General features: G+C 42.8%; 1 long non-coding RNA gene across 1 annotated transcript in view; it reads left to right on the forward strand.

Annotated features, from left to right (window-relative positions):
• LOC132419919 (uncharacterized) overlaps positions 1-24,287 on the forward strand; it is a 49,125-nt gene that overhangs the window by 17,192 nt on the left and 7,646 nt on the right. Inside the window, exon 2 of the long non-coding RNA XR_009518276.1 lies at positions 52-144. This is a non-coding gene — a long non-coding RNA (uncharacterized lncRNA). The remainder of the gene's footprint in view (positions 1-51; positions 145-24,287) is intronic.

Here is a 24,287-nt window from a genome sequence, read left to right on the forward strand (position 1 = left end):
TCGCTTATGCTGGGCTTAATTTGCTCTTTTTTTTTTTTTTGCTTTCTTAAGGTAGATACTTAGTTAGCTGACTTGAAACTTCTCTCCCTCATGAGAGCATTCAGTGCTGCAGACCTCCTCTGACTGCTGCCCTGGCTACACCTCGTAAGTTTTGTTATGCTGTGTTTCCATTTTCATTCAGTTCCAAATACTTTTTCTTTGACTTGTAAGTTACTTAGAAGTGTGTTCTGAAAATCTTGAGTATTTGATCCTACTCCAGATATATTTCTGTAATTGATTTCTAGTTGTGTGGAATTACATTGTGTTCAGATGAAGCGCTTTGCATGATTCCAATCCTTCTAAATTTATTGAGACTTACGTTATGGCTCAGAATTTGGTTTATCTTGGAGAATGATCTGCAAACCCTTTAAAATCATGTGCGATCCTGCTGTTGTGGGGAGGAGTATTCTCTAACTGATCAATTAGGTCCAGTTGGTCAATAGTGTTATCAAGTATTCTAGATAATTACTGATTTTCTGTTTGTTCTAACAATATTGAGAAAGGAGTGTTGAAATCTCCAACGATGATTGTGTACTTGTCTACATTTCCTCTCACTTCTACTAATTTTGGCTTCATGTATTTTGAAGCTCTGCTATTAGGTACATTCATATTAAGATTTATTATATCTCCATGGTGAATTGACCTCTTTATCATTATGAGATATCTTTCTTTATCTCATATAATCTCCGATAATATTTCTTTCTCTGAAATCTGTTTTACAATAACATAGCCCCTCCAGCTTACTTTTATTTTTTTTCAAGTGAGAGAACAATGTATTAAACAGGATCTCATCCATGTGAAATTGGCAAACCAAATCATTAACATGGTATATCTGGGGGGAAAGGAGACAAAAAAGGGACTTTTGTTTTGACTATATATTTGTTATTGAATTTGAGTGTGGAGCCAGGGGTGATTTTTAAAATATCTTTTCTGTATTTTCCAGATTTCCTACAATAAACATATATTAGTTTTGTAATAAATGTCACCCTTTTAATAGTTGAAACCAGTTCATTCATCACCAGTTCACTCATCTTTATACTTCAAAACAGCCACAAGATTAATCAGCTGAATCTGTTATGAGTTTATCATTTAGTCCATAAGGGAAATGGCATATACTATTATTTATAGAACGTGGTTCTCCTCTTCTGCTGTTTATCAATGTTTGCCTCACAATAACTTTTTTTTTATCGTAAGTGTATGCCTACTATTATTAGCCAGCTGACTTTTTTTTTTTTTTTTACGGTACGCGGGCCTCTCACTGTTGTGGCCTCTCCCGTTGCGGAGCACAGGCTCCGAACGCGCAGGCTCAGCGGCCATGGCTCACGGGCCCAGCCGCTCCGCGGCATGTGGGATCTTCCCGGACCGGGGCACAAACCCGCGTCCCCTGCATCGGCAGGCGGACTCCCAACCACTGCGCCACCAGGGAAGCCCGCCAGCTTACTTTTGATTACTGTTTGCATGGAGTATCTTTTCCATCTTTTTATTTTTATTTATTTATTTATTTTTAATACAAGTTTATTTATTTATTTTTGGCTGCATTGGGTCTTCGTTGTTGGGTCTTTGTTGCTGCACGTGGGCTTTCTCTAGTTGCGGTGAGCGGGGGCTACTCTTCGTTGTGGTGTGTGGGCTTCTCATTGCAGTGGCTTCTCTTGTTGCAGAGCTTGGGCTCTAGGCACGCAGGCTTCAGTAGTTGTGGCACGCAGGCTCAGTAGTCGTGGCTTGCGGGCTCTAGAGCACAGGCTCAGTAGTTGTGGCGCACAGGCTTAGTTGCTCCGCGGCATGTGGGCTCTTCCTGGACCAAGGCTCAAACCCATGTCCCCTGCATTGGCAAGCGGATTCTTAACCACTGCACCACCAGGGAAGCCCCATCCTTTTATTTTTAACCTGTCCGTGTCTTTTCTAAAAATTAATTAATTAATTTACTTATTTATTTTTGGCTGCATTGGGTCTTCGTTGCTGCGCATGGGCTTTCTCTAGTTGTGACAAGTGGGGGCTACTCTTCGTTGCGGTGCGCAGGCTTCTCATTGCTGTGGCTTCTCTTGTTGCAGAGCATGGGGTCTAGGTGCATGGGCTTCAGTAGTTGTGGCACGTGGGCTCGGTAGTTGTGGCTTGCAGGCTCTAGAGTGCAGGCACAGTAGTTGTGGCGCATGGGCTTAGTTGCTCCACGGCATGTGGGATCTTCCCGGACCAGGGCTCGAACCTGCGTCCCCTGCATTGGCAGGCAGATTCTTAGCCACTGCACCACCAGGGAAGTCCCTCTCTCTGTGTCTTTACACACAAAGTGGATTTCTTGTAGACAACATATGGTTGGGTCTTGCTTTTTTCCCCCCCAATATGACAATCTCTGCCTTTTAACTGTGGTGTTTGGAACATATGCTTTTAATATATTTGATTATGTCATTGGATTTAAATCTATCATCTTACTATCTCTTTTCTGTTCATTCCATCTTTCCTATGTTTCTTTTTTCTCCTTATCTGTCTTCTTTTGGATTAGGTATTTTTAATGATTCCATCTTATCTCCACTTGTGGCTTATAACGTATGCCTCTTCTTTTGTGTGGTTGATCTAGGGTTTAAAATGTACATTGTTAACTTATAACTGTCTGTCTTCAAATAATATTAAATCACTTCAAGTCTGGTGCAGGACATTTATAACATTACAGTCAGGTTTCCCTTGCCCACCCTTGCCCATCCTTTATGCTGTCGCTATTCTTAATTATCCTACATAGGTCATAAACCAAACAATATACTGTTATTTCTTTTATTCAGTCAGTCAACTATCAATTAAAGAAATGTTAAACATGAGAAAATCCTTTTAAATTTACCTATTTTCCCCATTATGGCCACTTCATTCCTTTTGTGTAACCATCTGCTGTCTGGCGTCGTTACCTTCTACCTGAAGAACTTGTGTTGATGCTTCTTGTAGTGTAGGTATGATGACAATTCTCTCAGCTTTTATTTGTCTCAAATAAGAATGAATGCAAGGAAGAATGAGAGGGATAAATGTAAACCTAAATATTTTACTAATTGTGATACATTTTAATATCATTTTGATGCATTTTGTATCAGACTGGATTTTTTTTTTTTTGATGTGGACCATTTTCAAAGTCTTTGTTGAATTTGTTACAATATTGCTTCTGGTTTTTTTTTTTTTTTTTGGCTTTTTTGCCACGAGGCATGTGGGATCTTCACTCCCTGACCAGGGATCAAACCTGCACCCCATGCATTGGAAGGCCAAGTCTTAACTACTGGACCACCAGGGAAGTCCCCAGACTGGATTTTTAAAAATCGTGTTCTGTGCTTTTTACAAGAAACATACCTAAAACATAATGACACAGAAATGTTCTCAGTAAAGATACATACTAATTAAACTTATGAAGCTACATTAATAACAGATAAAATACACTTTAAGGCAAAAAGCACTATTAGGAGTAAAGAGGTTTGTTACATAATGATCAAAGAAAAATTCATCACAAGACATAAATCTGAAGTTTTAAGTACCTAATAATTTAGCTTCAGATCTTATAAATAAAAAATGGACAAAATTATAAGGACACATTCACAAAACTACAGTTTGGTAGGAGATTTTAACACCGTTTCCCTAGTTATTGATGAAATAGGCAAAAAATTTAAATGATATAGGGATTTGAATAGTGTAATGACAACGCTTATATGTTGAATATAAATCTATATCTATATATCTATCTATATGTAGAGAGAACCTCAGATCCAACAATTAGAAAATACACATCTTTCATTCATGTAATTTATAAAATTTATAAGATTTATAAAAATGGAGAAAACTTTTAAAATGTTAAACATTTAATATCCCCCACGTTCTCTACAATGGAAAAAAGGAAAAAAAAATAACACAAGAAAACAAAAACCAACATTGGTAAAATTAAAAACCCAGTTCTAAATAACTAATGGTCAAAGAAAGAATCATAATAAAATTTTAAAAATTAAATTAAACTTGTGGGATACAGCTAAAACAGTTTTTAAAAATAAATCTATACCTTTAAATGAATATAATAGAAGTGGAGAAGTATAATTATTAATAAAAGAGCAACAGATTAAGTAGAAAGTGTAAGAAAAGAAATAATCAAAATGAGAACAGAAATTCACAAAATAGAAAACAAAGATAGAATTGAAAAGATTAACAAATCAAACAGCTGGTTCTTTGAAAAGACTACAAGGATAAAAATATCTCTAGCAAGGTTTAGCTAGGGAAAAAAATAAGGATACTTAACATATATATGATTATGTATATACATATATATAATCATATATACAATATATACAAAACATATATAAGCAAATTCTGTGAACAAGAACATGACAACTGAAATTAAATAGACAGTTTCCTGGGAAAATTTAACTTATAAAAATCTACCCAGTGATAGAAAACCTACCTGGGTCTATAACCCATAAAGAAAATGAAATTGAAATTAAGTATCTGCTTGATTCCTATCCTTTGTAAAAACAAAATCCACTGAGTTCTGGCAACACCCTAAGGGACAGATACTTTCTATGTTATGCCAGTTGTTCACAGAATATTAAAATAAAGGGAAACTCCCCCTCCAACTCATTTTATGAGATTAGTGTAACCTTGGTACCAAAACTCAGAGAGGAGTAATAAGTAAATCATTGACAACCTCAATTATGAATATTGATACAAAATTCTACATAAAATATTAGTAAAATAAACCTATCAATATACAAAATACATTATTATCAAATTCTTGGGTTTTCTGAGAATACAAGAGTCACCCACTTTAATAAATTAATCATTTCAGTAGATGCCAAAAATAAATTTTATGTAATTTAAAACCCATTCCTAACGAAAATCCTTAGTACACTGTGAATAGAAGTGAACTTTCTTAACCTAATAATCTACCAAAACCCTATGGTAAACATTATACTTACTGGTGAAATATCAGAAGCATTCCTTTTTAAACCAGGATAAAGATGAGGCTATCTGCCATCACAACTTATGTTTAACATTAATCTTGAAGTTCTAGCAATAAGAAAAAAGAACTGTATTGATTGGAAAAGAAAAAAATCCTAACTAGTAATAGTTCAAGATTATACGTTTATTTGCAGATAAACTATTAGTTGAGTATGAGTATCTAAGCTGTTTAGACTATTAACTAAACTGCGGACAAACTAATGGGAGAATTCAGCAAGGTTGCTATGTAAGGCTTACGTACAAAACTTAATAGTTCTTCTATATACCTGCAATAAACTCTTAGGAAATGCAATTACAGACAATATTTTCTATAGCAACAAAAAATAGCAGTAGGATATGATGTGACAAAATAATAGGTCTTTATAAAAAATTATAAAATGTATCAAAAAATATCAAACAAGACCTAAATAAGTGAAGAGATACTGTCATGATGGAAAGGTTCAATATTATAAAGTTAATAGTTCTCCTAAATTAATTTATATATGCAGTGCAATTCCACTACTGACTGGGAATTTTCCAAATTGATCCTAAAATTATTATGGTAGAGTGGAAAAGGCCGTGAATAGCAAAGGTAGTTTTGTGGAAGATGAATGGTGGGCCAAGGTGGGGGATTGTTGTAGATACCAAGACATTGTGAAGTTATGACAATAAAGACAGTAGAAGGGGTGAGGGATGGACGAACAGACCAGCGAGACAGAAAAAGATCCCATATTTGGTAAGTAACTTGGCATTTGACAGAAGTCTCACTACCCATTAACAGAGAAGACATGGACTCTTCAATAAATAGTGCTGGGACAATTGGCTCTCTAGAGAAAAAGAAAAGTACGTTTTTATGTTACTTCAGTCCCAGATCACAGACTTGTATGAAAAGCTATAAAACTTTTAGAAGAAAACCTGCCAGAATACTTCTATGACCTCAGGGTAGGGAAGCTGTTCTTAGGATAAAAAAAAGCACAAATGACACAGGAGAGGCTTGGTCATTGGATCAAATTAGTGTTAATCCTGCATCACAAGTGAGACCCTAGACAAAAAGACACGCCACCGAGAGGGATAACGTATCCGCAGTCCCCGCGAGTGATAAAGGATGAATCCACCCCGTATAAAGGAATCATATTGTATAAATGAGTACAGTTAAGACAAATGCCTCCACAGAAAAATGAGCGAAGGATGTGACCAGACCACTCCAGAAAGGAAACCAGAGTGCTCAATGTGTAGATCTCAGCCATAGTAATAATCTGGGAAAAAAATTAAAATGGCAACAAGTTATCATTTATACCCTTCAGAAAGGCAAAGGTTAGAAGTCTGATAAAAACTGGCAAGGATGTGGGGGAATGGAAATCCCAATAGCCTGCTGGTGGGAGTATACATTAATACAATCCCAGAGGGAAGTGGGGTGCTCTTGTGTTTGAAGATGTGCATATGCTACGACTTGGCAATTCTTAAAGGAGCCATGAGCAAGGCTGTGCATGGCAGTCAGCCCTCTGTGTAGCAGAGTCATTTCACCAAGGATAATACCACGTGGTGTTTAACCTGAAACACGTGGTCTAAATTACCAACCATGCTCCCCACCCCCAAATACACACTTCTTATCCCCTTGTCTTCCTTAAATGTTCTCCTGCGCACTTACCACTGCCTTAGTATATTTTTCATATATACAATACTTCATATAAATCAGAGTATATATTTTACTTATCTTTTTTATTGTTCATCTCATAGAATAGGGGTTTTGTCTCTGTCCCTTTTTTTTCAATTTCAGTACCCCAAAAGTTGCCTGCTTTATTGTAGGCACCCTATAACTATTTGTAGCAAAAATAAATAAGTGAAATTGCAAAAACATAATATTGAGTAAAAAAAGAAAGAGGCAAAAGGGTGTGGGTACCACACATGTAAATTTGAAAGCACATAATAGCACGAAGTTTGTGGCTACCTAATGTGTATGTATTAAAAAGAATTAAAACATGCATGTTCACTTCAAGATAGTAGCTCTCTCTGGGGAGAGCATGTTGGGGAGGCTTTGGAGTGGGACTTTGGTCCCATCTATAACATTGCATTTCTTAGCGAGTCCAGTGACCTGATGCAAATGTGGCAAAATGTGAACTTCTGTTATCTCCGGTGTCGGAAGCATTTTATATATATATTTAAAGTTGCAGGTAAATAAAGAAAGAAGAGAAAGGTTATCTCCTTGTATTAAGGTTGTTCCTGGGGTTCTGACGCTAAGGCCGCCTTGGGTAGATGGAATTCTTCACGTTAACCCCTCTCCTGAAGGTCACAGACGCCACCCTAGGCCATCACGAACAGGTGTTTCTGGTTCTCTTCATGTTGAAAGATCTAATTCCGCCGTGTCTTATTTAATCAGGGCTCTCTTTTCCTGTGAGGAGAGGCCATCAAGTAACCGGAAGTGAGCCCTTCCTCGCAGTCAGCCCCAGCGGCCTGTCCCCCTCCCTAGGGCGGAAGAGCAGACACAGTCACCTCGTTGATCAGATGATGGGTGTCTGCCAGCGAAACAAGGCTGGAGCAGACACAGACATTTATTAACACAGATAAGTTTTTATTGCATTAAGAGGGAGTACTTAGAAGGCAGACTCTAGAGAGTAAAAGGATTAAGTCATCTTGAAACACTGTTCTCCCGTCACGGGGGCTAGTAAAGCGTCCTCGTGGCCATCTGATTCTGGCTCTGATTCCGATCCACTCAAATGCGTGGCATGGCAGCCAATGGCGGCAAAGCAAAGCGCTCACAGGCAGTTTCCAAGGAAAGCCTCTGTTGGTGAGCGTCAGAGATCACCTACCTACAGGACAGTGCAGTGACCAGAGTATCCAGAGAATACACTACTCTGATTCCAGAGGAGGGTGACATGTAAGGTACCAGGATTTATTTAATTATTAAAAATACAATTAGAAGTGTCGATGTACTTTCCTTCCTTGATCAGTTTCTATCAATAAGGTTACACGATATTACATAAAATGTCCACCATCTTCACCGTGTCGTGGTCATTATTATCCTCATTGTACAGAAAGGTGTGAAGCTCCAGGGAGGTTAAATACTGCTGGTCGTAGGGCAGGGGCGGGACTCCGCTGCCAGTACTTTCACCCCTTTCCGTTGCTTCTGCCCCTCCCCCTCTCGCCTCCCCACCCTCCCCGACACAACACAGATCTGCGACTCTTCGATGACCAAGCATCTTCGGCTCACATTGTGAACATGAAATTGTGTGTGAGGGATGGTTGAACATGTACTGAACTCAGATAATACTGTATAAACTGCTATTCCAGTGTTCATTTCTCTTTTCCAAGATTTCTAATTGGTTCTCTTTCCCTGTCCATCTTTTTTTTTTTTTTTTTTTTTTTTTGTCTTATAGACCTGGTTATTTATTTAGTCCAGGGCCCAAGCAAGGTTTACACATTACGCTGTTTTTTTTGTTTGTTTTTTTTTAACATATTTGTTGGAGTATAATTGCTTTACAGTGGTGCGTTAGTTTCTGCTGTATAGCAAAGTGAATCAGCTATACATATACATATATCCCCATATATCCTCCCTTTTGCGTCTCCCTCCCACCCTCCCTCTAGGCGGTCACAAAGCACCGAGCTGATCTCCCTGTGCTATGCGGCTGCTTCCCACTAGCTATCTGTTTTACATTTGGTAGTGTATAAATGTCCATGTCACTCTCTCACTTCGTCTCAGTTTACCCTTCCGCCTCCCTGTGTCCTCAAGTCCATTCTCTACATCAGCATCTTTATTCCTGTCCTGCCCCTAGGTTCTTCAGAACCTATTTTTTTAGATTCCATATATATGTGTTAGCATATGGTATTTGTTTTTCTCTTTCTGACTTACTTCACTCTGTATGACAGACTCTAGGTCCATCCACCTCACTACAAATAACTCAATTTCGTTTCTTTTTATGGCTGAGTAATATTCCATTGTATAGATGTGCCACATCTTCTTTATCCATTCATCTGTCGATGGACACTTAGGTTGCTTCCATGTCCTGGCTATTGTAAATATGCTGCAGTGAACATTGTGGTACATGTCTCTTTTTGAAGTATGGTTTTCTCAGGGTATATGCCCAGTAGTGGGGTTGCTGGGTCGCATGGTAGTTCTATTTTTAGTTTTTTAAGGAACCTCCATACTGTTCTCCACAGCAGCTGAATCAATTCACACTCGTACCAACAGTGCAAGAGTGTTCCCTTTTCTCCACACCCTCTCCAGCATTTATTATTGGTAGATTTTTTGATGATGGCCATTCTGACCGGTGTGAGGTGATAACTCATTTTAGTTTTGATTTGCATTTCGCTAATGATTAGTGATGTTGAGCATCCTTTCATGTGTTTGTTGGCAATCTGTATATCTTCTTTGGAGAAATGTCTATTTAGGTCTTCTGCCCATTTTTGGATTGGGCTGTTTGTTTTTTTGATATTGAGCTGCAAGAGCTGCTTGTATATTTTGGAGATTAATCCTTTGTCAGTTGCTTTGTTTGCAAATATTTTCTCCCATTCTGAGGATTGTTTATTCATCTTATTTATGGTTTCCTTTGCTGTGCAAAAGCTTTGAAGTTTCATTAGGTCCCATTTGTTTATTTTTGTTTTTATTTCCATTTCTTTAGGAGGTGGGTCAAAAAGGATCTTGCTGTGATTTACATCGTAGAGTGTTCTGTCTATGTTTTCCTCTAAGAGTTTTATAGTGTCTGGCCTTACATTTAGGTCTTTAATCAATTTGGAGTTGATTTTTGTGTTAGGGAGTGTTCTAATTTCATTATTTTACATGTAGCTGTCCAGTTTTCCCAGCACCACTTATTGAAGAGGCTGTCTTTTCTCCATTGTATATTCTTACCTCCTTTATCAAAGATAAGGTAACCATATGTGTGTGGGTTTTCTTCTGGGCTTTCTTACCTTGTTCCTTTGGTCTATAAGTCTGTCTTTATGCCAGTATCATACAGTTTGTTTGTTTTTTTTTTTTAGTATCATACAGTTTTAATGACTGTAGCTTTGTAGTATAGTCTGAAGTCAGGGAACCTGATTCCTCCAGCTCCATTTTTCATTCTCAAGATTGCTTTGACTATTCATGGTCTTTTGTGTTTCCATACAAATCATGAAATGTTTTGTTCTAGTTCTGTGAAAAATGCCAGTGGTAGTTTGATAGGGATGGCGTTGAATCTGTAGATTGCTTTGGGTAGTATAGTCATTTTCACAATGTTGATTCTTCCAATCCAAGAACATGGTATATCTCTCCAACTGTTTGTATCATCTTTAATTTCTTTATCAGTGTCTTATAGTTTTCTGCATACAGGTCTTTTGTCTCCTTGGGTAGGTCTATTCCTAGGTATTTTATTCCTTTTGTTGCAATGGTAAATGGGAGTGTTTCCTTAATTTCTCTTTCAGATTTTTCACCATTAATGTATAAGAATGCAAGAGATTTCTGTGCATTAATTTTGTATCCTGCTACTCTACCAAATTCATTGATTTGCTCTAGTAGTCTTCTGGTAGCATCTTTAGGATTCTCTATGTATAGTGTCATGTCATCTGTAAACAGTGACAGCTTTACTTCTTCTTTTCCGATTTGGATTCCTTTAATTTCCTTTTCTTCTCTGATTGCTGTGGCGAAAACTTCCAAAACTATGTTGAATAATAGTGGTGAGGGTGGACAACCTTGTCTTGTTCCTGATCTTAGAGGAAATTGTTTTAGTTTTTCATCATTGAGAATGATGTTGGCTGTGGGTTTGTCATATATGGCCTTTATTCTGTTGAGGTAAGTTCCCTCTATGCCTAATTCCTGGGGAGTTTTTATCATAAATGGGTGTTGAATTTTGTCGAAAGCTTTTTCTGCATCTATTGAGATGATCATACGGTTTTTCTCCTTCAGTTTGTTAATAGGGTGTGTCACCTTGACTGATTTGTGTTTATTGAAGAATCCTTGCATTCCTAGGATAAAACCCAATTGATCATGGTGTATGATCCTTTTAATGTGCTGTTGGATTCTGTTTGCTAGTATTTTGTTGAGGAGTTTTGCATCTATGTTCATCAGTGATATTGGCCTGGAGTTTTCTTTTTTTGTGACATCTTTGGTTTTGGTATCAGGGTGATGGTGGCCTTGTAGAATGAGTTTGGGAGTGTTCCTCCCTCTGCTATATTTTGGAAGAGTTTGAGAAGGATAGGTGCTAGCTCTTCTGTAAATGTTTGATAGAATTCACATATGAAGCCATCTGGTCCTGGGCTTTTGTTTGTTGGAAGATTTTTAATCACAGTTTCAATTTCAGTGCTTGTGATTGGTCTGTTTGTATTGTCTATTTCTTCCTGGTTCAGTCTCGGAATGTTGTGCTTTTCTAAGAATTTGTCCATTTCTTCCAGGTTGTCCATTTTATTGGCATATAGTTGCTTGTAGTGATGTCTCATGATCCTTTGTATTTCAGCAGTGTCAGTTGTTACTTCTCCTTTTTCATTTCTAATTCTGTTGATTTGAGTCTTCTCCCTTTTTTTCTTGATGAGTATGGCTAATGGTTTATCAATTTTGTTTATCTTCTCAAAGAACCAGCTTTTAGTTTTATTGATCTTTGCTATTGTTTCCTTCATCTCTTTTTCATTTATTTCTGATCTGATATTTATGATTTCTTTCCTTCTGCTAACTTTGGGCTTTTTTTGTTCTTCTTTCTCTAATTGGTTTAGGTGTAAGGTTAGGTTGTTTATTTGAGATGTTTCTTGTTTCTTGAGGTAGGATTGTATTGCTATAAACTTCCCTCTTAGAACTGCTTTTGCTGCATCCCATAGGTTTTGGGCCATCGTGTTTTCACTGTCACTTGTTTCTAGGAATTCTCTGATTTCCTCTTTGATTTCTTCAGTGATCTCTTGGTAATTTAGTAGTGGATTGTTTAGCCTCCATGTGTTTGTATTTTTTACAGTTTTTTTTTTTCCTGTAATTGATATCTAGTCTCCTAGCATTGTGGTCAGAAAAGATACCTGATACGATTTCAATTTTCTTAAATTTACAAAGGCTTGATTTGTGACCCAAGATATGATCTATGCTGGAGAGTGTTCCATGAGCACTTGAGAAGAAAGTGTATTCTGTTGTTTTTGGATGGAATGTCCTATAAATATCAATTAAGTCCATCTTGTTTAATGTATCATTTAAAGCTTGTGTTTCCTTATTTATTTTCATTTTGGTTGATCTGTCCCTTGGTGAAAGTGGGGTGTTAAATTTCCCTACTTTGATTGTGTTACTGTCGATTTCCCCTTTTATGGCTCTTAGTATTTGCCTTATGTATTGAGGTGCTTCTATGTTGGGTGTAAATATTTACAATTGTTATATCTTCTTCTTGGATTGATCCCTGATCATTATGTAGTGTCCTTCTTTGTCTCTTGTAATAGTCTTTATTTTAAAGTCTATTTTGTCTGATAGGAGAGTTGCTACTGCAGCTTCCTTTTGATTTCCATTTGCATGGAATATCTTTTTCCATCCCGTCACTTTCAGTCTACAGACTATGTGTCCCTAGATCTGAAGTGGGTCTCTTGTAGACAGCATATATACAGGTCTTGTTTTTGTATCTGTTCAGCCAGTCTATGTCTATTTAATCCATTTACATTTAAGGTAATTATTGATATGTATGTTCCTATTACCATTTTCGTAATTGTTTTGGGTTTGTTATTGTGGGTCTTTTCCTTCTCTTGTGTTTCCTGCCTAGAGAAGTTCCTTTAGCATTTGTTGTAAAGCTGGTTTGGTGGTGCTGAATTCTCTTAGCTTCTGCTTGTCTGTAAAGGTTTTAATTTCTTCATCGAATCTAAATGAGATCCTTGCTGGGTAGAGTAATCTTGGTTGTAGGTTTTTCCCTTTCATCACTTAAATATGTCCTGCCACTCCCTTCTGGCTTGCAGAGTTTCTGATGAAAGATCAGCTGTTAACTTAGTGAGGATTCCCTTGTATGTTATTTGTTGCTTTTCCCTTGCTGCTTTTAATATTTTTTCTTTGTATTTAATTTTTGATAGTTTGATTAACATGTGTCTTGGTGTGTTTCTCTGTGGATTTATCCTGTCTGGGACTCTCTGTGCTTCATGGACTTGATTGACTATTTCCTTTCCCACATTAGGGAAGTTTTTGACTATAATCTCTGCATATGTTTACACAGTCCCTTTCTTTTTCTCTTCTTCTTCTGTGACCCCTATAATTCGAATGTTGGTGTGTTTAATGTTGTCCCCGAGGTCTCTGAGTCTGTCCTCAATTCTTTTCATTCTGCTCTGTGGTAATTATTTCCACTATTTTATCTTCCAGGTCACTTATCCGTTCTTCTGCCTCAGTTATTCTGCTATTGATTCCTTCTAGAGAATTTTTAATTTCATTTATTGTGTTGTTCATCGTTGTCTGTTTGCTCTTTAGTTCTTGTAGGTCCTTGTTAAAGGTTTCTTGTATTTTCTCCATTCTATTTCCAGTGGATCATCTTTACTATCATTACTCTGAATTCTTTTTCACGTAGACTGACTATTTCCTCTTCATTGGTTTGGTCTGGTGGGTTTTTACTTTGCTTCTTCATCTGCTGCGTATTTCTCTGTCTTCTCATTTTGCTTAACTTACTGTGTTTGGGGTCTCCTTTTTGCAGCCTGCAGGTTTGTAGTTGCCATTGTATTTGTTTTCTGCCCCCAGTGGGTAAGGTGGGTTCAGTGGTTTGTGTAGGCTTCCTAGTGGAGGGGCCTGGTGCCTGTGTTCTGGTGGGTGAGGCTGCACCTTGTCTTTCTGGGGGGCAGGACCACATCCGGTGGTGCATTCTGCGGTTTCTGTGAGCTTATTATAATTTTAGGTAGCCTCTCTGCTAATGGGTGGGGCTGTGTTCCTGTCTTGCTAGTTGTTTGGCATGGCCTGTCCAGCACTAGAGATTGCTGGTCATTGAGTGGAGCTGGGTCTTAGTGTTGAGATGGAGATCTCTGGGAAAGCTCTAGCTGATTGATATTATGTGAAGCTGGGAGGTCTCCGGTGGTCCAGTGTCCTGAACTCAGCTCTCCCACCTCAGAGGTTCAGGCCTGACACCTGGCCGGAGCACTGTCAGCCACACGGCTTACATGTAGATGGGTTAAATTCTCCAATCCAGAGGCACAGGGTGGCCGGCCTTCTGAGCTCCTCTCGGTCCTCCAGCCGGGTGTTGTCCTCCAGGCCTGGGTGATATGGACAGCCTGCTCTGGATCCAGGTCCAGCTGCATTCCCTAACGTCCAGAAGAAGCAGCTGACACCCCCATCCTCCCCTATCCCTGCCGCAGTTCATCACGATCCTGTCCATCTTTTCTTGTTTCATTGCTTCCTAGTTTTGTTTCAGAAAGTCTTGTTAATGTTCTTGCCTGGCCCTCCTTCATGTCTTCAAGAGCTAAACGTGCTCATGTAAATGCCTTTGGAGAGAGTGCTTCTATTCCATGCATTTGCACAGAGGAGGTTTCTCTGTTGATCATTGCTTGTGGGAGCCCTTTCTTGGGGCTCCATTTCTGGCATTCTTTAGAACTTTGTTTGCAGGGTGGCCTGGACTGGAAATTGTTTCTGATTTCTCTCTCCCTGGTTTTATGGTTGCCTCCACCGTCCACCTGAGATGGCCCGTGTCCCTGACTTGGGGCTCTGTTCCTTGGTGGTAGGAATCCAGGTGAAGCTCTCTGTGATTCTTCCTCAGCTGTGAGCATGCTTTATGGTACCAGCCACGCTCTGCCCTTCCTGCCTTACTCCCTCGAGCCAGCTCTGGTTTCGCACCAGGAAAGGGAGGCCTTCAAACCCATTCCCCTGCAGGATTGAGTTTGGCCTCCTCTGCCTGGAGCCCCACAGACCTGTGACATCAGCATTCACCACTGTGTGTCTGTTCAATTTCTAGTCCTTGTTTCTTTTGGTTCTAATCGTGACCCTGTCTTTTTTATATCAAGAAAAATGCATCTCTAAGTGTCCTGCTTAGAGAACAGAGGGGACTCCAAGGGTAAACTCACAATATCACTTTGGCCTGCAGGCCCAAAGCTGCTATTAATTTCTGTTTTATTTTTTGAACAGGAATGAATGTTTTGTTTAGCTGTTTTTCCTGTCTCCTTTTATTTTTGTTTCACCTAAAAGGAGAATGCAGAACATACTCCACTCCCGGTGGAAAGTCTCGATTTCTGAGGGTATTGGCAGGACGGCGTGGACTTTTTTTCAGCGTTTTCTGATAGCACATTCAGCTGCAACGGGTGGAGTCTGGCCCATTCCTGTATTAAGAGGGCTAAAAATTGGAGGAAGGGAAGGAGGGGATGAGAGCTACATTCCACGCCTTATCTTTAGCATTTACGAGAACCATATAAATGTATTCAAAACCCCTCAAGCAGGAAGAGAGTAGTAAAACCCATGTGTTCATAGGAAATTCCGGGGCTATTTGCTCTGCAGTGGGGTTTGGAAAGAACCAAGAGGTAAACAGCCAGAAGGGAGGTGGCCTGGGGGCCTGGAGGGGCCCACGATAGCTCCCCCCGGGGCCACCGTGCCGGGTCACCCCTCTCCAGCTTCTCCTGGGTCCCTGTGGATGCAGAGTGACATTTGTGAGCCAGGATGGGTTGGTGGCCTGCTCTAGGCCTGACGCCTGCATCCTTGTGTCTGGATTTTAAAGGGTCTCAGGGTTGAGCAGTTGGGGAGACTGTCTTCATACTTGGCCGCCCTCCACTTTCCACAATAAAATAGACAAATATCTGAATCTTCAGGCAGCATGGCGCAGAGCTCGAGAGCACAGGCCCAGGAGTCAGGAGAACTAGGTCAGCCTCGCAGCCTGGCCACTCACTGAGCTGTGACGCTGGGTACTCAGTCTCCCTGGATCTCAGGCCCCTTGGCTGATGGTAAGATGGGGCTAAGTATCTGGCTCAAGGGAAACCTCTTGCGAAGATTAAAGGAAGGAATGCGTAGTAAGCACTTAGCATAAGGTAAATTGCTCTGATTTGCATTATTTTATCATCTGGACTCAGAAAGGCATGGCAGGCAAATTAGAAAGCCAACATTTTTGTTCCTGGGCCAAGTTCCGAGCACTAAACTCTCCCTCCCCCGAGTCCCCACCCCAGCCCTAACCGGGATGCTCTTTCAAATGAATCTTGTAATTCTAATTGCACGTCTGTGTCTCTTAAGGCTTATTGGGTCTTGATTCCCGTTCCCAGTCTACCTGAAATGCCCCTGTTTCCATTAAAGTCAATGAAAGAACACATCTCCCCAGGGACTCAAAAGCCTGCTTGCCCGGCGGCCGTGAGGGCCCTGAGCCTGGGTGAACCCGAATCTCTTCACACTCCCACCCCCACCCTCAGCCCACTGAGAAAAGACACTGTCCAAAGGAAGCACTAGTGACCACTCGGATCTGTGGGTCCCGTGCTGCAGTGCTGCCCGCCCCACAGCCTCCACCCTGGAGGAGCTACGTGGAAGGTGAGAAATTGTTCTCTCCACAAACTGCAAAGGGCCCTGTGCCTCCGTTTTCAGCGTGAACCGTGTCTGTTGAGGAGAAGCACAGAACTGCCTTTAATATGACTCCTGCTGTAATGGAAGCGAGGGCGAGAATATTGGTGCCTGTTTTCAAGCACATTATAGCTAGACTCTTTGTGCTCCAGGAACGCAAATATGGTTAATCTTCAAAATAGGGTTAATCTTATTTATTTATTTATTTATTTATTTTTCGCGATACGCGGGCCTCTCACTGCTGTGGCCTCTCCCGTTGCGCAGCACAGGCTCCGGACGCGCAGGCTCAGCGGCCATGGCTCACGGGCCCAGCCGCTCCGCGGCACGTGGGATCTTCCCGGACCGGGGCACGAACCCGCGTCCCCTGCATCGGCAGGCGGACTCTCAACCACTGCGCCGCCAGGGAAGCCCGCATTTTGGCATTTTTAAAGAATTGATTCCAGGGCTAATTTGTATATTCCTTTGGCTTTTTTTTTTTTTAACTAGAGACAGAATCTCATTCATAAAATGGAGATAAAAATAATACTTCTATTGTCCTGATGAACAAAGGAAAACTATGTAGGATTTACTTGGCAAAGTGTAAAACACTAAACAAGTCTTATGTTTTAAAAAATTCTCTGAGGGTGGATTAGAATTTTTAAATGGCTCCAAATCATTATGAATGAAAGCTATTAAACTAGATGGATAATCAAACTAGGTAGTGTCGTGTAAGTGGTCCAAAACTAGGAGTGACTAATGCAATGGGGTTGACTTTCTTGGTGGTTTAACCTTGACTCTGAACGCAATTCCAGAAGGATGGCTTTCAAGATTAGAATAATGCTACAAGGCAACGCCTTTTTATTTTTTATTTGTTTATTTTTTTCTGCTGCAGCATGCGGCATGCAGGGATCTTAGTTCCCCGACCAGGGATGGATGGACCCCTCGCCCCCTGCCTTGGGAGCACAGAGCCTTAACCACTGGACTGCCAGGGAAGTCCCCAGGCAACACCTTTGAAAGACACCACTGGTGGACATGCTCTGCTTGTTAACATTGTAGCCCCATTTCCGGGTATGGGGCTTTGGAGGGTGTGGGTCCCCTAAGGCAGTGACCATCCCTAATCCTTGCCCCCAGAACCTGGCACGGCAGCTGGCAGGAGACAGGTAAAGAACAGATGTTGGCTGAAAATAAAGCTTTTTGAAGGCTAAGTATGTACATATTTATAGAAATATTGATTTTTAAAATATTTTTATAAATAGCAAACAAGATTTGAAACCTTTATTTCCCTCATATCTTTGCTCTTTGTCTCAGGTTTTCAGATGACCCAGAGACGCTAAGCGTCTCACGCATAGTCACACAGTAAGCACATGGCAGGGTGAGGACCAAACCCGGGGCTGCTGCCTCCCGGCTCAATGCTCCTTGCATCCTACCTTGTTGCCCAGGACCCAGGCCAACTTCCTGGACATGTGGCCTGTGCGTTCACCCAGGGCCCCATGCTTGGTTTAATAATCTGCTATGCCTGTCTTGATATTTTTAATAACTTTCAAAAAAGGGGCCTCACCTTTTCATTTTCCTCTGGGGCCCACAAATCATATGGCTTGTCCTGCCAGGACCTTTGCGGGTATGATTCAAGGATTCCTCATGTCTCCTTGGAGGACTGTGTTCCAGAACCACGACTTTCTAATGCTCTACCTTGAGGATCAAAGACAGAAGCTGACAGCAAAGGAGGATGACCCAGGGCTCGCTCTCCTTGGCCTTGGCTTCCCTTTGGTGCTCTATTCATGGTAACTGCTTACCGGTGACGTCTTCCAGGCCAACTCTTCCAGGGGCACCTCCCTGTGCTGGGAGGTGGCCTGGAGCAGAGTCGGCCAGCGTCAGGGTAGCTGGTGGAAAAGTGAAGAATCCTCTCCCTAGGCACAAGCGCTGCTGTTTGGTGTATTGCCAAGGGAGTTTAGCTATTGGTTGTGTTTATTTTCCTACTGACTCAGCTGATTTTTCAGTGAAATGCCTGAAATGAACCGTTGTTCTCCACGTTGCGTGGGGACAGCTGTTGGTTTTTGTTGTACAGGGTTGGTTTCTTTTCTGGTGGGATCTCGCCAGGTCATAGGCTCAGCTGGTGTGACTAAGCGTGGAGCCTGCTCATAAAAGCTAAGTTATCAGCTTAACCGTCTTCTTCCCTCCAAGGCTGGTCCTCGGCAGTGCTAGGAGATGGATAACGCCTGTCCACACTCTCCCCTTTCCTCTGGGCATTCCCTGACATTCTTCCTCATACATAAAGTGCCCACACGCTCAGGGCCACCACCACGGCCCCGCCTCGGCCTAGGACATTGCTCTGCATTTTCAGTGTTGCTTCCCCGTCGGTTTACCTGTGCTGGTCCTTATTTCCTTGGAGATCGTGCTCTCTGCTACCTGACGGCGAGTGATCTGCAGCTGATGCCTTTATCCCAGTGCCTGTCTGTGTCGGCACGAGAACCACCCAGGGGCTCACCGGTGACCGGGTCATCGTTGGTGGGTGCGATGCTCTTAGGGAACTGGACTCCCCAGAATTGACACATAGGACAGAGGCCACACTTCTGAGAACAGAGAGAACTTACGCATCAGAGGCCAGTCATCACTGTAACTGAGCAAGGACAGGTTGGCCTCTGGGGACACGGACCCACAGAGGTCTGTGGCAATGGCGAATAACCATGGAGTTCCCAGGGGCAGGAGAGACAGGAAACCAGTGGGTGTTGCTTGACCTATAGCAGTAAACGAGATCAGGGGGTACTAGGCAGAAGGTGATGGCGACCACGAGGTGGACATGGCCATCCCTTGCCCAGCGTCCGGGACTAAGCCTGTTCTCAGACCCAGAAGCCAGTGAAAGGGGAGGCCGGGCTTCCAGAGGAAAGACCCTGCAGTACCAGCCAAGTGTGCAGCGTGGATATCCTCTGATCTGTCCCCAGAGGAGCTGATGGCTATTTCAGAAAACACACACTGGAAGAAGGGATCAGTCAGGGTTTTGGAGGGCTTTCGGACCCATCAGTCTCAGACGCATCAGTTACCTGTTGTGTCACAAGTCACCCAACACTCAGTGGCTTAAAATGACAGTTATTGTTATTATGTCGCTATTTCTGTAGGTCAGGAATTTGGGGGCCTTGTGAGGCATTATTGCCAGGAAGCAGCCCTCGGCCGGGGATGAACAGGAGCTGAGCCTCAGGGGCCCGTTGGGTAACCGCGCCAGGTGCTGGCTCTCTCCCTTCCAGCCCCGTGGGCCTACTTCCTGTTGGTACCTCCTGAGATATGCCCCCCACACACTCGCACCCCTGCACCCAGCCCAAGATGCAGGCCCTCGCAGAATAGGATGAGGGCCACTCTCTCACCTGCCTGTCTTTGGGGCAGAGGAGGGCAAACCTGAGGACAGGCTGCAGGAAGAGCCCCTGGGTTTTAGCTGCCCTTTAAGGAAAGTAGTGAAAAATCAGCCCTTCCCGGGATATGCTGCTATGTTTTGTGCTACTCAGAGTAAGGGACAGCATCGCTGTCACCCTCACCGCAGCGCACAGACCAGGGGTTGGTGACTGACTCAGAGACAGTGATGCCACAGGCTGGACACCTCAGAAGTGGATGGTACTCCAGACTGTGTGATTATGCTGACAGATGAGCCCAACAGACCCGCTGTCTGGGAACGTAATGCTGGGCAGACAGAGAGGGCAGGTCAGTGACTGTGTCTGGCTCCCACTGCCCAGCAGGTCTGTGGCACACCGCAGGCGGCAGTGCTGCACATCCCATCACCTAGGATGTGCTGGGCACCTGCTGGCCTTGTGACCTAACGCGCCACCTGCAACATCAGCATCTTTCCAGCCAAGGTCTGAGTGACGTCCCAGCCACAGTCCCAAGGCAGCATCGCCCCTTGGGTCCATCAAGGGGTAGCACAGCCAACCCTCCCTCTCTCCGGCCAGGTGGCCTCCATGGTGCTTCTCCCGTGCAGGACTCCAACTCCAAGGGGATGCTCTGAGCAGGAAGGTGGGAGGCCCAAAGCTCCAAGTCCACATTGCTATCCGCCTGTTTTCCTGCGGAACCCGGTGCAGTGGTTCTCAGCTCGGCCCACCCAGTATTCTCATTGAGGGGCTTTTAGAAAATATATATTTGCCTGGGTCCCACCCCTAGAGATTTTAACTACATGTCCTGCTTTGAGGCACAGGCATTGCCGAGTTTTAAAAGTTCTTCAGGTGACTTAAAAAGAAGACTTTATTTTGGGATTTCCCTGGCGGTCCAGTAGTTACGACTCCGCACTTTCACAGCCGAGGCCTTGGGTTCGATCCCTGGTCGGGGAACTAAGACCCTGTAAGCCGGCAGCGAGGCTAAAAAAAGCCCCAAACTTTATTTTGAAATAATTATAGGTGCATAGGAAGTTGCAAAAAAAAGTCCAGAGAGGTGCTGTTTCCTCTTAACCCAGCCTCCCGAGTGGTAACATTTTGTGTAACTACAGTAAACTGTCAAAACCAGGAAATTAACCCTAGTACAATGCACAAAGTGTGTGCAGATGTCACTGGTTCTGCCAGCATTCTGCATGTGTGCCTGTGTGTGTCTGGGCGCATCTCTGTGTGTGTAGACCACCTTGCACCAGCTAGCCTTCAGCTCTCCGCACTTCAGTTCCATTGTTTATAAAAACCAAAGAGCTCAGATCTGTTGTGTCTGAGGTCTCTTCCAGGTCCGTTGGTGAAAATGGGACAACTTGGGTTTGGCTGCTCTGAGTCGCACGGGTAGAGCCCTGGGGTGGGTGTGGTTGGGGCATCTCGAGGGGCCTGCCACTTGCGGGTGGTGGCCTAGAAGCCTATGACCTTGACCAGTTGGTTCCTCTTGACCAAAGGGACCACAGCCTCATTGCTCATTGGCTTTGCAGGTAGAATCTTGCTTGGCAGACTCTTGGGTGAGGTTAGGCGCCCCCGGTAAGAAACCAGGACCTGAGTCACAGGGGCTCCAGGGAGACTCGGGAGTGTCCAGAGATCAGGAAGGCGGAGGGAGCTCCCAGGCCTTCAAGGTCAAAGGTCAAGAATTGAGGTGCGAGTTTCAGCCCCCTCCCTGGGTAGAATTAACATTGGAGCTTCTTTGGAAACGACTTAGAAAACTGCTTTTGGAGTCAGGCCAGATGTCACTCTTTACTAGCTCTGTGACCTTGGGAAAGTTGTTGCATAGCCCTGGGCCTGTTTCCTCGTCTCTAACGGGAGGGTGACAGTGTCACTCACCTCCTGGAGGAGCTGGGGCTTAGGCAACATATAGCCCCAGTGCATGCCTGGCGTAGAGCAAGTGTCCTGCGTGAACCATGTGCTGCCTTCCTCCCCTCCCCACGCTGTATTCTGATGCTTTGACATCTGGGGTCTTGCTGACCCAGAGGGACTGCCCCTCCCATGCTTAGCCAGTTCCTAGAGACAGTAAACAGCCTGGCTGCAAGTGCAGTCTTCAAATACAGACCAGCCAGTCCAGAGCCACACACCCAGCCACTTTCTTAATTGGCTCCTGCACTCGGGGCTGCTCTCGACCTGCCCTGATCACCCCGAGGCCAGGTACCAGGCAACTGGGGCAGCCCCTATGGCTCAGCCTGCGGAAGTGATGCAAGCCAGCCAATCCTAAGCTGCTTGGCTTCCCTCACCCTCCTTCCCACGGGAACCACAGTAAAGGCTCCTCCCACATTTCCCCTCCCTGGCTCTGTCTCCTGACAGGTGCTTCCCTGTGTGACCCCGTGGCCCCCCATGGCACGTGTGCATCCTCTTCTTGAGAACTGTGACAAACTGTCGTTTCACCGGCAACCCCTCCTGATCTATTGGCCTTATCATACTTCAAATTTTCTATTAATACACTACTTTATTAGACTTTATTTTTTAGAGCAATTTTAGGATCACAGCGAAATCAAGTAGGAGGTGGAGGTCTCCCATATACCCCCTTCCTCCACACGTGCATGGCCTCCCCCATTATCAACACCCCGACCAGAGCGGTACCCTTGCTACAGCTGATGAGCTACACTGACACATCCTGATCAATACACTATATTTTAAAACATCTAAAAATGCGCACTACTAATGCTGCTTGTGTATACTTGTTTGCGTTGGTTCGTTTGTCAGTGTATTCGTCTAACCTTCTTGGGATGACAGACCCCAAAACAGAGGTAGTCCCCGCCTTGGAGGCATTCTGGGTCACCGATAGTTGGAAGCATTAGGGGATGAGAGCAAAGTGCTGGGACAGAGGCAGAGCAGGTGAGCAGCTGGCAGCCCTTCTGTAGCTCATTTTTCAAGGAGAGATCGTCAGAGATGATCAGTTTACCAGGAAAGTATAACAACTTGGAATCTTTATATGTCTGTTTTCACCTACCAACATCACCTTCAGATACCTAAAGCAAAAACTGACAGTCATAAGGAAAAGTCGACAGATCCACATTCATAATGGGAGAATTCAAAATATTTCCCTCACAAAACGGCAGATCAAAATAGTACCAAACAACTGGTAACAGTAGAAGATCTGAACACCACCATTAGTAGATATATAGAGAGAACCCTTTACCCAATACTTTAAAAATAAACTTTTTTCTTCAAGTATACATGGAGCATTTTCTTTTTTTTAAGTTCTTTTTAAATTTCATTAATTTAATTTTATTTTTTTTCAGTTTTAATATTTTGAAATTGAAGTACACTTGATTTACAAGGTTGTGTTAATTTCTGCTCTACAGCAAAGGGATTCAGTTACACACATTATATGCATTCTTTTTTATATTCTTTTCCATTATGGTTCGTCATAGGCTATTGCATATAGTTCTTTGTGCAATACAGTAGGACCTTGCTGTTTATCCATTCTGTATATAATAGCTTACATCTGCTGACCCCAACCTCCCACTCCATTCCTCCCCCAACCCCCTCCCCCTTGGCAATCACAAGTCTGTTCTCTATGTCTGTGGGTCTGTTTCTGTTTCTTAGATAGGTTCATTTGTGTCATATATTAGATTCCACATATAAGTGATATCATATAGTATTTGTCTTTCTCTTTCTGACTTACTTCATTTAGTATGATAATCTCTAGTTGCATCCATGTTGCTGCAAATGACATTATTTCATTCTTTTTTATGGCTGAGTGGTATTCCATCGTATAGATGTACCACATCTTCTTTATACATCTGTTGATGAACATTTAGGTTGTTTCCATGTTTTGGCTCTTGTGAATAGTGCTGCTATGAATATACGGGTGCATGTATCTTTCTGAATTATGGTTTTGTCTGGATATATGCCCAGGAGTGGGATTGCAGGATCATATGGTAGTTCTATTTTTAGTTTCCTGAGGAACCTCCATACTGTTTTCCATAGTGGCTACACCAACTTAAACTTCCACCAACAGTGTAGGAGGGTTCCCTTTTCTCCGTGGAGCATTTTCAAAAGCTAATCACACATGAGGCCACCCACCCACCCTGATAAATACTAACACTTCTGTACCATCCCAGCCATGTTCTCTCAATACAGTGCAATGCAATGAGAAAACAAGATGGGAGGGAAAAATCCCCAAATTTTCCATGTATTTGGAAATGTTAAAGCACTTCTAAATAATTCATGATCAAAAAAGAAATCACTTGGAAAAGAGAAATAGGCGGGAGAGAAGAGGCAGACAGGTGAGGGGTCAATGGGAGCAGCTGGCTTGGGTGAAAATGGCCATGGATGAAAGAAAAATGGTTTTGTGATTTGTTGAAGAGGTAAATTTGGTAGAAAGAAAGCGCACTGTGGCTGTCTCCCATCTTCCTGACTAAAGCATGGAATCTCCTTCCGATTTTCTGTGGCATGTCGGTCAGGCCTGGGGAGATGCTGGCCCCCTGGCATCTCCAGCATCTCCAGCTCAGTGTCTGGAGGCACTGAGCACAGCCTGGATCTCTCCTTCCCCCTGCCCTGCTCTGCACGGG

Source organism: Delphinus delphis, chromosome 2 (assembly GCF_949987515.2).
Source record: "Delphinus delphis chromosome 2, mDelDel1.2, whole genome shotgun sequence".
NCBI classification, from domain to species: Eukaryota; Metazoa; Chordata; class Mammalia; order Artiodactyla; family Delphinidae; genus Delphinus; species Delphinus delphis.